We start from the raw sequence: 15,219 nt of genomic DNA on the forward strand, positions 1-15,219 counted from the left end.
CATTCATCTTGCTAAGCTTTTTACAGCAATTTGTCTGGCAGCTCCCCAAAACACTGGGGAGAGCTCACCAACATTGATATCAGCAAATGCACAGTCAAGGGCAGCTGGTTCCTGAGTCTCAGTTCATCTATCAAGTGGCCTCAAGAGGACAACTGGCTTCTCATTTGAAATCATGGTTGCGACAGAACGCAAATGGCACTGCGTTTACAATATCTAGTGAAAAACATAAGAATTGCTGCATCAGTCCTACCTACCCTATTTTGGCATCAATAGCTTTCCCTTCTATTTCCCTTCTTCTTAATGTTCTTAATGTTGCTCCTTCATTAAATATAATATTGTTGCACGCCACCCCAATCCCTGAGCGGTGTGAGATTCCAGGGGTTCCAGGCACTTATCTACGGTTCAGTTTTCTTTGGTATGAGGGACAGTGGAGGCTGTGGTGGTTTATTTACACATATTCACAACCTGAGCCTATGAGGGAGGGGTTCACAGCATTAACACCCCAAGAGGGCCTTGCTTTTCCCATAGCCACAGCCTTGGATTCAAGCAGAAATTAGGCATGGCTCTGTCTCTTAGTTGCCCAGCCTGCAGCTTCTAGCTCTCACACACAACTGAATTCTGGCCTTTGTCTTTCTAACTAGCAGACCATTGAGGGAGGGGGACCCACCCATTTGCCCTCTGGCACAGAGCCACTTCCTCTGTTCCTAAAGGTAGCCGTTACCCACCTAGTGCCCTCCAGATGTTTTGTCCTACATCTCCTACCAGCCATTAGCCATACTTGCTGGGGCTGTTGGGAGTTGGACTTCAGCAACATCTGGAGGAGGAGATAGATTCCCCACCCCAGACTTTGCACAATCTGGTAAACGTAGGAAGTTGCCTTCTATTGAGTCAAACTCCTGGTCCATCTAGTTCAGCACTGTCTACACTGACTGGAAGTGGCTCTTCAGAGTTTCAGGCAGGGGGCATTCCAGTGTTCTCCAGATGTCATTGGACTCCAATTCCCATCAACTCCAGACTGCATAGCTAATGGTCAGGGATGATTTTTAAAAATATAAATATTTTATTCTATGACAGTATTTATTTGCCGCTCACACATATGAAATATCAAGGCAGTGCACAACATGGTGATTGGCACCCATCTCAGGAGACAATGGAGGAGTGTGCCTTTGAGGGTGAGGTCTATGGGGAGCTGGCTTCCGGCACCAGGCCCATTGGCAGACCAACTCTGTGCTACAAAGATGTCTGCAAATGTGGGGTGAAGGCTGGCAGCATCAGTCCTGCCGTGTGGGGATCCCTTGCATACAACCACAGTGCCTGGAGATGGGTAGTCGAGCTGTGTTTCCATAGCAGTGGCCAGAAGAGAAATGACCTCTGGGAGGAGCGCAAGAGAGAAGAAACGCCTTGCTGCATCTGCAGCAGCACAACCAGACACCTTCATCTGCCCCAGCTGCAACAAAAACATGTCTCTCCTGCAGTAGATAAGGATACCATAAAACACAAAATACCACAAAATGACTAAAACCATAAATATGGTGAGTGTGGAAGTCCAAAACATCTGGATCGTGACTGGTTGGCAAATGGTGAGAAAGGGAACTGGTTTGCTCTCACAGGGTGTGGGACATTCGTTGTATCTGAACAGGAATAAGAAGGCGATGGCCACAAGAACATAAGAAGAGGCTGCTGGATCAGGCCAATGGCCCATCTGGCTCAGCATCATATCCTCACCGAAGTCTAGCAGAAGCCTGTGGGAACCCAGCAAGCAGGACCTGAGCACAAGATCACTCTCTGCTTCTGCGGTTTCTGGCAACTGGCATTCAGAAGCACGACTGCCTCTGACTGTGGAATGCATTTCATCTTGAGGATACTGTTACCCAAGGATATGGGGTCTCATTCTGCCTTTTGAGTGCTCTTGGCCATTGCAGCTGGGCAGGGGTGTCCCGTCCTCCCTTAATTCCTCCAATGCAAGAGTTCCAGAGCCCAACCTCTTGCACAACAACACAGAAGCTCCTGCTGGCTCTTCTCATTATTTGCTTTCAAAAAACAAGCCCCGGCAGTTCCCCCCTCCCCTTCCCTCCCTGGAGCTGCCAGTCACCTGTCAAGGAGAGTTGGTTGCTGTGCGCCACTCTCTTGCTTTCTGGGAAAGGAATGCTTAATTCAGTCAGCCCCCAGGCAGGTTGCAGAAGGCAGTGAGCAAAGACCACGGGAGCATGTGTGTGGGCATGAACATATGTGTGTGTGATATGCATGTTGATGCAGAGTAAAGTAGTTCTTTATTTAGAAGGGTATGTGGCAAAATATCTATTTGCTGCTCAGCTGTAAAGGGAAAAGTAAGGAGGAGGTCAGTAAAAGGCTTCCCCAGAGTAATGGGACGCAACTTCAGGGCTAAGTGTGTAGCATAAAGAGGTAAAAGCCCAATCACAGCAGAGCAGAAACTCTGTTACATAAAGAAGCTGCGAAAGGGACAGAGCAGCAGACGTCTAGGGCAGGGTCAAAACTAAAAAGAGTGCCAGGGAGATCAAACGGTGTTTGGCGGGGCAGTGACGTCACCGGGGCAAGATGGCATTTAGATCTACTGCTTCTCCCTCCCCAGAAAGAACAATAGCCTAGTTTGCTCTAAAATGAAGCCTTGCTCAAACTTTCAATAGCCCCTGGCATGCTGAAGAATCAGAGGATCACAAAACAGTACTCTGGGTAACTGCTTTTTGCCTCCATCTCAGATCATTGGAGAATCGCAAGCCTGAAGTCAGCAGTGGAGGTCTGGTGGAATTGAATGGGAGAAAATTCTGCACACCAAAGGACCCTCCACAGGAACGGCTGCTGAGGCCTCTGAGCAAAAATGGAACCTAGTTCAAACAGTTGCTCCAGTGGAAGTTCCACTCACATGGGAGTGGAGCAAATTGATACCTTTCCTTCCTCTGGAAGCTAGAATAGCATATCCGTTTGCTTAATACATTATATCCAGGGTCTTCAAAATTGTACTGTTTTGATGTTTGTCACCCTAGGTTCCTCTGGGAGCGATGGGTGGATATTGAATGAATAATCCACAACCATCTGAGGTAGGTTAGGCTCAAGGTCTCACTAAGTTAGTTTCATAGCAGAGTGGGGATTTGAACCTTAGTCTCTCCCTTAAATGGGGGGAAAGGAGAACTGTGTGAATGGGGCAGTCATCCTCCTGGCTGGCTGTATGGCATCCCTAATCCCCATGCCTATTACTTTTAATAAGTAGTGACAGGGTTGCCAGCCTGCTTCTCCTACACGAGGCCGAAGACTCCATGGAGTAGCCTGCACTGCTTGAGGCCTCAGTTATCTCATCTCTAAAATGCACACAAACCCCTCAGATATTATTTCCCTTTATCCTGAGATACAGTAGTAGATATTTGTGTTTGTAATTCCAGACAACAGATGTGAATCCAAGGCAGCATCCTCATTGTTGATGCTCTGCCATTTAATATCGTTGACTGTATTTATTGTTTCAGCTGCTCTGTTAATTTATTGTTCTGTTGATGTGTTTTAAATTGAATTTTATGGTACCCCTTCCTGAGGTCATTATGATGAATGTTGAGTTATAAGTATTTTAATAAATAAACAAACATTACTTCTAGGTGGATTGGAGTAATAATAATAATAAACCCCCACTTTTATCAAAGCAGTGCAAAAGGCACTTTGTTTTAAAGTGCAAAAAAAATTGTTGCATGGCCATGTACTCAGTATGTTACATTATAACAGCATATAGAGCAGCTGTAAATGTGCTGTATTGCAAAACGAGCCTTTGATTAATGAATGTCCTTTGTTTGCTAGAGCCTGTTCCAAGCCACTGGAATTTGTGTCACACCTCATCAGCCTGGGTGGGAGCTGAGTCTTGGATCTGGCTGGAGAGAATTCTTATATATATATATATAGTTTGGAGCTGGTTGGAGGAGGTCGCTAAAAGGCTTCTGGTTGGCAAAAGTATGGAAGTGTGAGCAGCAAAGTGAACTCTGGTATCCTCTCAAAAACTTCAGCCCAAAACAATACTTTTGGCTGGTCTGGGTTAACACCACCAAAGCAATGGATTTTGTATATCCCCTCAGGGTTTGTGACACAAAACTAGCACAAATATTTGGCCGATGTTTGAAAGGATGTGACAACGTTGGTTTTTGGGGTGTTAACTAGGAACCCGGATTTATATGTGAGGGACACACTCGTAGGAGGTGGCACAAAACTGAAAGTTTGTGGCACAAAGATGGCTGAAGTTTTGAGAGTATCCCAGACATTAGGCTTTGAAATTTACACTCCTCAAAAGCATGTTCTATGATATTCGGGTGCTGGATTTATCTGGCTTTATGCTTGCTTTCTATTGCTAAATATGTAAATACACAAACAAACACATGTTTCAATAATAAAAAGCCACGCACACTCACAAAACTCCTGAACTTTCTCCTCACAAAGAAACTGACTCTAAAAATCTTCCCCCAAAACTATCTACTGCTCATGAAAGCTTGACAATAATATTATGGGTGAGACAGTGATTTTATTACTACATTTTGCACTTGAAATATGCAAAAAAAAAATGTACTTTTTCTATCTTCCCCAGACAATTTTACAATATGCATTGAACAGACACTTAAAGGCAATCATCCAAGAAACCAGTGAATGTGGTTTTGTACAGCAAACTTTACACCACCTTTCAAACTGCATTACTAGCAATACCACAGGTTTGTTATGGAGGTGTTGGCCTCAGTGAAGCAGATGGGTTAGGTATGTTGTAGACTATAGAGCATGTGTTTCTGTATATTGCGTTAGTGTGAAATATTTAAAAGTGAGGGGTGCTACAGAAATCTAGCATCTTTATTTTTTGGATGCTAGATTTCTGCAGCATCCCTAATTTTTAAATATTCTATGCTAACACAATATACAGAATACAGAATACCACAAGCAGCAAACTTTTCCACAACCAACATGAGTCAATGACTACTTAGCTACTGTAACTTCCCACCACTAGATGTGGATAAGGAATACTTGTGTGATTACATGATCAATGGGGGGAGGGGAGAACCACCAGGGTTATTTACCCGCTATGGACAGTTTTGGGCCCTGGACAAGAGCAATATGAGAGCCGCACCCCATAGTCGCCTTTGACTGGACTTAACCATCCAGGGGTCCTTTACCTTTACCTTTTACCTTTATTGACACAAAACTGAACTAAAAAGATGGCACTTTGAATCTAGTTACATATGTTTATTAGATAAGGGCAGATCCACATCATACATGTTTTCCCAAAAGAATCCTGGAATTTGAGTTTTCTGGCTGCATTTCCTTCAAAACATAACAAAACAAATGTGATTTTAACCATGCTTTTAAAAAAGTGTTAACATGTAGTTTGGTCCAAATACATTTCTTCCTAGCCCTACAAGTGGTGTGCACATAGATCCCATTAATTTCATTGGAGCTTGGTTTGGGGCCATGCTTTGGCCAATGAGGCTTCCTGTGTCATTGTTAATATAGCACTTGTGCAGCTATTGCCTCTTCAGTGCTGTAGCAGGATGTTGTGTTCCCATATCTAACTCGTCCACTCTACACGCTCATGGAAATTTGCTGCAATGCCTTGATTTTTCAGCACCCATTCTGTGCGCACCAGTGGTACTTCAGCGTACAAAAAGTGTGCTTAATCAGGGTTTCTGGCAGCAGTTCTGGCAATCTGGAAACTGCTGCGTGAACATCAACAGAGAGTAACTGGTCTTGTATCTGTAACTTTTAGGGGCGGGCAATCCACAAACAACTGAAGGTGAGTTATTTGTATGCAATCAACCGAAGCTCAACCAGTTTCAGTGGAAGCATGCCAGCTAAAATAGTTTGTACAGAACATGCGTTATAACTTCCAGGGTTTTTTAACTAGGTGATATTTCAAGGATTCAATTCCAAGTCGATAGAATATGATGCAACTCTTTAAACCCCTGTTCCTAACTTGGGGGTGGGGGGTGGGGTGTAGTTCTTTTTCTGCTGATGTCATCATGATTTCTCAAACATTTTGCTAACAGCACATTTGACACATTTTTAAGGCAGCTGCTGAAGCTGGAGAACTAGCTTTGTTTTGTTTATCACTGAAAAGCAACAGTGGCAGAAAGATATGCGGCATCATCATGTAGGAATGTGTAAGTATGCACTTGTGACTTAAAATGACAGGCGTTGGCATAATTATTCTAGTCCAATTCTACTCCTTCGTCATTATCATCCTTGCAGCCACCAGCAAAAACACCCCACAAATTCCTAACAGATTGCTATAAAAACTGACAACTGACAAGTGGAATGATCTAGGCATGAATGAACCACTCTGCTGGAGAGCAACAGCCAATTTTAGTCCTACTCAGAGCAGAACTCATTGGTTGCAATGGGGAAGCCAGACTGGTGAGAGCTGTGGCCTGGGAAGATGGGGTGTGGCTGAAGAGAGAGAATGGTATAGGTAGAGTCCCAAGGACTAGACAGAGATGCTTGGGGAGGGCTGCATTTGCCCCCTGGGCCAGAGGTTCCCCACCCCTGTGCAAGGGAATAAGCCCCATTGAACACAGTAGGATTGCCCTGTCAATCTGTATTGCCATATGTGCAATAATACTGGCCTCAATCCACAGACCATTCTGTCTCTACGTAATGGGGGCAACCTGGTTGCTGAACATGTGGTTAGGTTTGGTTCGTTTCCTTTCTTACTCTGCAGTTGAAGAACAAATAGCCAGTAATATATATATATCTTTAGAAGATGCTTGAGCTAGCAGGGCAATGAAGAGCAGAGGAGTGGAGGTAGCCTTGCTGCATTTGTGATTTTTAGTTTTGAAACCAGAACTGGATGAGTGTTCCAGTGTTTTGACAACATAACAGAAGAGCACAGATCCAGAGAAGTTTGTTTGCTTTTTAAGGCACAAGAAAGATTTCAAAGGTTCTCAAAATAGTAATTGGGCAGGGGACTTGACACTCATCATCTGAGTGATGTCACAGACGTGATCCATGTGCTGCCCGTGACAGTTATGGAAGTGCAACTTGCACAGTGTTTGCAATAGAAAAGGATGAGCTAGCTGGGGGGAAATAGCATTTCCCCAGTGACCAAATATTCTGGTTTGAGTGTTGGAAAAATGTGATATTCCCACAACAGAAACACATCTTTGAGGGAAGACATCTGGATTCTGTGTAACAAATTATTAACAACTGTGCATTTATTGTCCTATAAACCGATCATCCTGAACGCTGCTTTGAGGCTCCCAGGAACAGCCCCAGAGCAATCCAATCAGTCAATCAATCAAATCGATGACATTTTTCTACATACCTGGAGATCCTTCACTCTTCCATGCTGTGTTTGAGCCCCAGCAGTGATGACAGTGCTCCTGGTAAGGGGGGGCAGGTATATCTACCCCACTCCATCCAAGTTTCTTTTTCCCCTAGTAGGCCCACTGTGAAACACGCAGACAAGGGTCCTGTAGATGGGATTGGCTGTAAAGTGAGTTATGAAAGATGATGATGCAGAGAAAGGAAAGTGGTGGGTGGGTGGGGGTGTGCATGCAGGGGAGGATGGAGAAGTTTCCCACTCCCATCAAGAGAGAGGTTGTGGGAAGCATGTCAGCAAACACAACTGGCACAATTTGTTATGCCCCATCAATATGGCCTAAGGCATGCTTGTCCGCCCACATGGTACCTCTTCCAAAGACATGGTGGGAGGACCACTGTGCATTCTCAGAATGGAAAATGGCACCTGCTGACCACAGAAGTGAATGCTACAGAGGCAATGCATCCAGCCTGTGATGGACAGTTCTCATTGGTGATCCGCATCTCTTGTTTGTTGCTCCCAACAGGCTTTCTACACTCAGCATGAGGGAATGAGAGTGTCAGCAGCAACGAAGGCTGCACATCCTGTGCAGAACATGTCTTTGTATCCGATGGGGAGGGGAAATCCCAAGAGCCCAGGTGCTGTGGGTGGGGGACAAAAGAAGCATCTTTTTTTTTTCTTCAAGGCTAGGACAAATGATCAAAGGCCTGGCAATCCATAAGTGACATGGGGAACCCTGAAAGCAGTCTATATATTTGCAACAACCAGGTGCACATCCAGGGGGGAGGGCGGGAGAGGAGAGAAAGAGGGCACTGAAGGGATGAGAGACAAAAAGGTTGATTACTGTCTCCCCCCTTCTCTTCATCTGCCCCCCCCCCTGACTAAGTCATGCTCTGCAGAAAGAAATAAGTAATTTCTTGACATTGCTGCTTACATTCATGACTTCGGGGGGAGTTACAGATAGACACTTGGTTTTTTTCTGCAGTGTCAGGTGCTCTGAACTCATAATTCCATAGGAAACATCTTCACAGGTCCCCAGCTGCTGGTCCAAAGAGTTCAGCAGGAAAAGCATGTGTGACACCAGCTCACAAATCCTGCAGTGTTGGCTCCAGAGAGCCCCACATTAGCTGGTCACTCTTCCTTGGAGTACCTCTCCTCTCCCTCCCCTATGTTTTCTAATTGCACTGTGGGAAGCACCTCTCCGAAAGTGCCTTTATTCACTTTGAGAAGAATTTGTGGAGTGCCACAGTCTCCTGTTTGGATCCAAATTTCTAGGTACCCTCACAAAGGAGGAGGTATGTACAGATTCCTCACCAAGCCAGACACAATACATACTTCCCTTCCACCCAGTTCCAGTACAGAGGGAAAGTTGTACTGAGTGGTACAAAGTGGGAAGAGTATTTCTTTCTTTCTTTCCATCCAAAGCTGGGCAGTTGTGAAAGAACTGAGAGGCTTTCTGACAGCTAGGAGAAAGGAAAAGTCTGTGGTGCTTGGGGAGTCTGAATCGACAGCTCTGTCGGGGTTCACTTTCTCATATTTCCAATCGTAAGTTCTGTTCAGTTCACTTCAGTTTTGCATCATGAAAATGTGTCAGCGTAAAATCAGACCATTACATGGGATCTCAAAATTGGACAAATTTATTAAAGTATGCCATAATTTCATAACATTTGTAAACATAAAAGCGAAACAACAAGAGTCCTCAGCCACATTATGCAGGAGTTTGGAATGTATAATAATTATTCATTCCTTCATGCTATATTTGTTTCTTCTTTTAAAAATCTCAATGTACAGGTCATTTCTTTCCCGCTTGAACTTTTTATGCTCTCAGTTAATATCACCCTTTTTCTTTTCTTGTCATTTTCCTTAATGCCAGAATAAAGGTGGGAGGGAGAGTTACTGGGAATAGGAACAGTTTTATTCACCTATTTCTTGCATTCTCATACGTTGTATATTTTGAAAATCAATAAAAATTAAAGAATGTGCCAGTATTTTAGTGGCTATTTCTCCTAACATATACAGTTTTGTATATAAGTTTTTCACAATTTTTTGTATGCAATCTTGCATAATATGCACATTTTTTCGAACAATTGTCCCTAATAGAATGCATTTTTGTGTGTTTTCTTCACCAATATATGCATTTTTATACACACTTCCCTTGATATATAATTGTATGCATTGTTGGTCAGAGAACCACATTGTGAAATTTGGAAAAGGAAAGTGTCTCTGCTTTTAACATGCAGCAAACAGCTTAATGTCTGCAGCATGGAATTTTGCATACCAGCGTCTGTATGTGTGTGTGTTTTAAAATAAGTAGAGGGGGTGTTTGCAAGTTTGGCAGGGGGTGGGGGAGATTCTGAGACTGCAGTCCTGTGATGTCTCCTTCAAAGAGCGAGAGTGCCACTTCTTCTCCCAGAAAGATGACAAGATGAATTGGGAGTTTTGCCATAGCCCACTGGTGGTGCCATATGTGAGAAGCATCTCTTTGGGACAGCTGGAACTTTGAAGAGGAGGAAATGTTCACACTTTGGAGAGAGATTTCCTGGGCATCACACCCATCCTGATGCATGAGATGTCATCAGCACTGCCTTTCATTTGCTATGCAGCTAACTGGGTGTCAATAAGAAAACACTTCACCTCCTTTTCCTGCGCATCTTCTCCTGGCTTAAATTGCTGATGAGCCCAGAAGAATGAACATTTATACAGAACAGCAGGAAAAACTGACCCTTCTGGCCTGTCTCTTGTGCCAACCATACAGCATCTGCCCCTCTGGTTACCTACCACTGGCATGACATCATGAGCTGGGTGTTGGGGGGGCACTAGGGGCGCATTGGAAGATGGCCGACAATACCATCTCTCCGACCCACACGGGGTAATTAAGAGGCTGTTATGGGAGTAGGCAGCCTCCCTTGTTGCCCCAAGGAAATGGGGAACACTGCCCTTGCCTGCTGTGCCCATAAATCACCCCCTAATTCGAAAGAAGGGGGTGAGGGCCCTAGGCAGAATGCCCCCGTGTGGACCTCGGCTCTCCTGGACGCTGTCTCTGATCGCGCACTAGCTGCAGCAACTTGGAATAATTAATTACAAAAGAAGCAAATGCACATATTTCAAGTGAAGAAGGGGAGTGAAGTCTGCTAATTTAAGTGACCTCTGCGAAAGAAGACGACGGGATGGAGAAACAGGAATATTTTACGATGAAGATACACCAAAGGCTGGGTATGTTGACAACGGGACTGAATGGGGGGGGGGGACCTTTTTTACTTTCCTTCTATGTGATTTACAAGAACCCCTCCTCATTAGAATTGTTGGTTGAACTGACCCAAGCAGGATGATTAAGGTCTGTGTGGAGATAAACTTTAACCAAAAGTATGCTTTATGGAGACCGAGAAGCAATAAGAGCTTTTGGAATGGCGCAGCAATTAATTCGGAGTCGCCATCTTGCCAAAGGATTTATAGCCGGGAGGAGGAACGGACTTGTCAGACTGCATTCCTGGTGAATCTCCTCAGAGGTTTTGAGAAAGGAGGCAGATTGGTGAAGATTAATGACGCTAAGACTGTTTTGATGTATGGAAGTGATGTTATATGGAAAACGTCTGGATATGGCTACTGGATAAAAAAAAAATATCCACGCAGGGTTACAAACTGTTCTAACTAGCTTGTGGAGACTATCAGAGGTCACAAAGAGAAAGGAAAAATATATGAAAATAACAACAAGAGATGTGGAAAAACAATAAGAAAGGACTGGATAGTACTGTGAACATCATAAGGTTAGATTTGTGGACATTAAAACAGCAGCAAGAAGTTGATTGGCTCCCCTTCGGAACTTGAAATATGGGTACCCCCAACAAAAATTTAAAATTCGGCTGTGTAATTTGGAATTTATGTAATTTGGTTTGATTTGATATGATTGGTCGGTTAATAAAAAATTATTCTTAAAATCATGAGCTGGGTGTTGTTGTTTTTTAGGTGGTAGGCTATTGGTTCAGCAAACATAAGGCATGTTTTGCTGGCATCTAACCGTGGCAGTGAAAGGTCCGGAAGCTGGCTTCTCTTCCTAGCTAATGAAGGACACAGCAGCTCCTTAAGAACCTCTGGTGGAATGACTGATTGGAGATCAGGAAGGCCCTGATCACTCTGTGATGGGTAATTGACACACAAGCCGAGCGCTCCTGCTTTTCAACAACCAAACAAGGCTCAACTTGAGCGCACATTGCCGTGTGCTGAGTCAGAATGTGGAGAGGCACTTGAGCCTCGAGGGCCTCTCTCTCTCCCTCCACTTCACAAACAGATGTGGGAAATGAATGACAAGTATGTGTCAAGAGAGCTGATGGGTGTTTGAATTTATTAACAACTCAGATGTTATTGGCATGATAATGAATGCATCTGCGGCCAAAGCACTGAGAGGATGGACATATCTGATCTGGAACGGGATAGATCAACACATGACCTTGAAGGATGGCGTTTTCTAATCTAGGAATAGTTGGCTCTGTGTGTAGCACAAAGTTAGAGTGGCCAGTTTTCTCTTTGCTTCCAGAATGAAATTATGACATAAATGTAAAAAATAAAATAAAAATATTGGTACTTTTAAAGGTGTTACAAGACTCTTTGTCATTTTTGCTGCAGCCCAACAGTCGCAAGAGTTGACATTTCAGCTAGGCAAGAAGAACGATGCACTTTGGCTGCTGATCACTGGTCACCACCACCTGCCCAAGAAATGTTTCCAGCAGTCCCAGGCCATTGGAAAGAGTGACGAGATGGGAAACCCCATGCTAGGGAAGATGGGAAGTCCACAGGGGAATGTTGTATGTGACTGATGTATTGAGGGTTTCTGGTCTGTGTTTCCCCCACTGTGTTGCTGGAACCTTTATTGCTTCTCAGTCTGTGACCATTCATTTTACTTTTCCATTTTTTGGTGACTGGGCGCGGACAGATGGACACACCCAATTCTCTGCTAAATCAGGCTCCGTGGAAAGGCCCAGTAGCCACAATGGCTATAGGCCACTCCCGTCATCAGAGGCATCGAGTCTCTGAACATCAGTTTCTGCTAATCACAGGTGGGCAAGTGCTGTTGCATTCATGTCTGGCTTGCAGGCTTCCCACAGGCATCTGGTCAGCCGCTGAAGAGGATGCTGGACTAGATGGGCCATTGGCCTGACCCAGCTGGCTCGTCTTAGGTTCTTATGTCACTTTCTGCTCAGTCAGCCCCCTGTGGCAGCTCCTTTATAAGGAAGATCTGCTTTTTGATACCTGTCAGTTTACTTTATTACCTTGGATGGCTGTGAGATATGGAGGCCCCAGAGCTTGTTTTACACAAAAGGCTGAAACACAGAGGCATTTGGCTGAATTCCTTGTGCTGTTGTGAAATCCATGGCTTGCCATGGTTTGGGGATGTGTAGGGATGGCGGTCGGGGAGAGTGAGAAAACCCTCCAACGAACTATGGAGAAAAGAACAAGCAATGGGCTCCTATTGGCTGATCTCTGTGAAGAATCAAAGCTAATTGGCTGATTATATGGGACTGGCACAGAGTGATCTGCAGCAGGCTAGTTCTGATGAAAGAACCATGAAAGGGGTTTGCAGTCTTAAATTCAGTTCTCCTCATTTCCACAGCAATTTACAATGTGTGTCTGTGTGTTTCCTAATATGATCCCTTTTGACATGTTATCTTTGATAATGTATGCATTTTTATGCAGTTTCTTCTAGTATAGACATTTCTGTAAACGTTACATGACTGGAAAACTTGGATTCCAAAAATCGAGAGACCTGTGAATTTAAAAGGAGGGTTGTGCTTCAGTTTTCGCATTGTTTCAGAAAGTGTAAATTAGGTAGATTTGCCTTTAAATGTGAACTGCATCAAATTTCTCCCTAATCTCTGTTGAAGGGGTACTTCTGGGCAGATGTCCTATGGTTGCTTCCGGACAACCTGTTTATTGAGCATTTGCTCTGAATTGCTTGGTGATGCAACATTGTGTCAAGCACACACCTTCCAGTGCATTTCACCATCACTTCCCTTATTGCAAAAAACAAAACAAAAAATCCAACAGAGCGAAGGATGCAGGCCTCGTTGTGCAAGAACCCCTAACACATTTCAGTTCTTCAATCTGAATATTCCAGCATGCAACTGAATCCCACCCACAAAACTGCAACAGGCTGGAAGCGTCCTGTGAATGTGATTATAGCTGGGAAATCACAGACCGAGGGTTAAGAGCTTGCAGGGAGCAGGGCCAAAGCAGTAAAGCTAGAATTGTCTGTGTTCCTACTGCGAATGCTCATTGTCCTTCTTTCCTATAACCCAGATACACCTGAGCTGCGGCTTGCATCTCTGTACAGCCTTCCCTCTGTGTAAGCTGAGCTTGTGGGCTTTTTCCTTTCACGGAGCAGGCTACTACCCAGCTCCAAAAAGCCCTGCCTAGCCCCACAATAGGACAAAGGAGGGTGGGGGAGAGAGAGAGAGCTGCCACTTCTTTCCTTGTGTTTAATATGCTGCTCAACGTCTCCCTTTGGGCTTTGCCACTGATTCCATTTTAATTGCCCAGCCCTGACATCCCAATAATAACATACATCCTCTGGGTGGGGAAGCGGGAGGCAATGCTCTTTGTTTGAAAGAGCCATGGTTCCTATGAGCGCATGCTGGGCCTTTCTCTCTTGCCACCACGGTGCTGACAGCAGCGGGACTGCATTTCTCCCGACACCCCTCCCCAAAAAACAACAGCCTGCAGAGCCCCCTTGAAGCACATTGGCTGCCACCTTCTACTGACTCAGTTACAGCAGGAGGAGACGCTGGCTATGGGCATAAGGCTGCCTCTCCTGTTTCCCCACCCCGCTACTTTCCTTCAGTGTACAAGGCATCTTTGCACTTCCTCTGTTGATATTGGCCTCCCTCCTGCATTCCGACTTAGAAAGAGCTGTAGCTCAGCTAACGAGAGAAGCGCCAGAATGGGCATGAGAGAAGTGTTTCCAGTTATATGTGCGCATAAGCAATACACACATGTATCTCCCTCTAGATCAGGGGTCTGCAACCTTTAAGACAAAAAGAGCCACTTGGACCCGTTTCTGAAGATAAAAAAACTGGGAGCTGCAAAACTCGTCATTATAAAAATAACTTTTTTGTCACTTTTTTTATTATTTCTTTGTTTGACCCCTCAAAATTACACCTCCTCATAGAAATAAACGTTAAATTAACAAGTTACCTTTTTGTGTGTGTGTGTTCTTCACTCCCCTTCAAAACAGTGACCAGCGTACATGCCCCTTACAATGTAGCGGGCGGGCGGGAAGGTGACGTCACAGCCAGTACAGCGCCCGCCACAGTGGGGAGTGTCGGGGCGCACAATGCGCCTCCTCCCCTCGCTAGTATCCGCCCCAGAGCCGCGGCAAAGGTGTAAAAGGCTCCGGAGCCGCGGGTTGCAGACCCCTGCTCTAGATACACGCTCACGCCAAACATTCAAAGCATTATGATGCCACTTATAAATGGTTATAGCTTCCCTCAAGGATCCCTGGGAGTTGTTAAGACATCCCTATTCCCCTTCCAGAGCTACAATTCCCAGAGTTCCTTGGGAAGAGTGATAGACCATTAAACCACCTCAGGAATTGTAGCTCTGTGAGGGTAACAGGGCCTCTCCTAATCACTCTCAGCGCCCTTAGGAAACAACAGCTCTCAGAATTCTTTGGGGTAAGCCACGACTTTGGAAGAAGTGATATCATAGAGCTTTCAAAGTATGGTGTGAATATGACCCTGGTGTGGATCCTCTCTCTGTTTCAGCAAACAGGCCTGAATAAATCTTTCTCAAAGGGTAAGAGGAAGGGCTGTCACTCAATGGTTGTGGAGCACATGTTTAGAAGGTCACAGGCTGAACATTTCCAGGTAGGGATGGGAACAATTCCTGTCAGAAACCCTAGTCAATCCTGGTGAGCTAGATGGTCCAGTGGCAATTTCCTA

Source organism: Podarcis pityusensis, assembly GCF_964106645.2.
Source record: "Podarcis pityusensis genome assembly, chromosome: 2".
NCBI classification, from domain to species: domain Eukaryota; kingdom Metazoa; phylum Chordata; class Lepidosauria; order Squamata; family Lacertidae; genus Podarcis; species Podarcis pityusensis.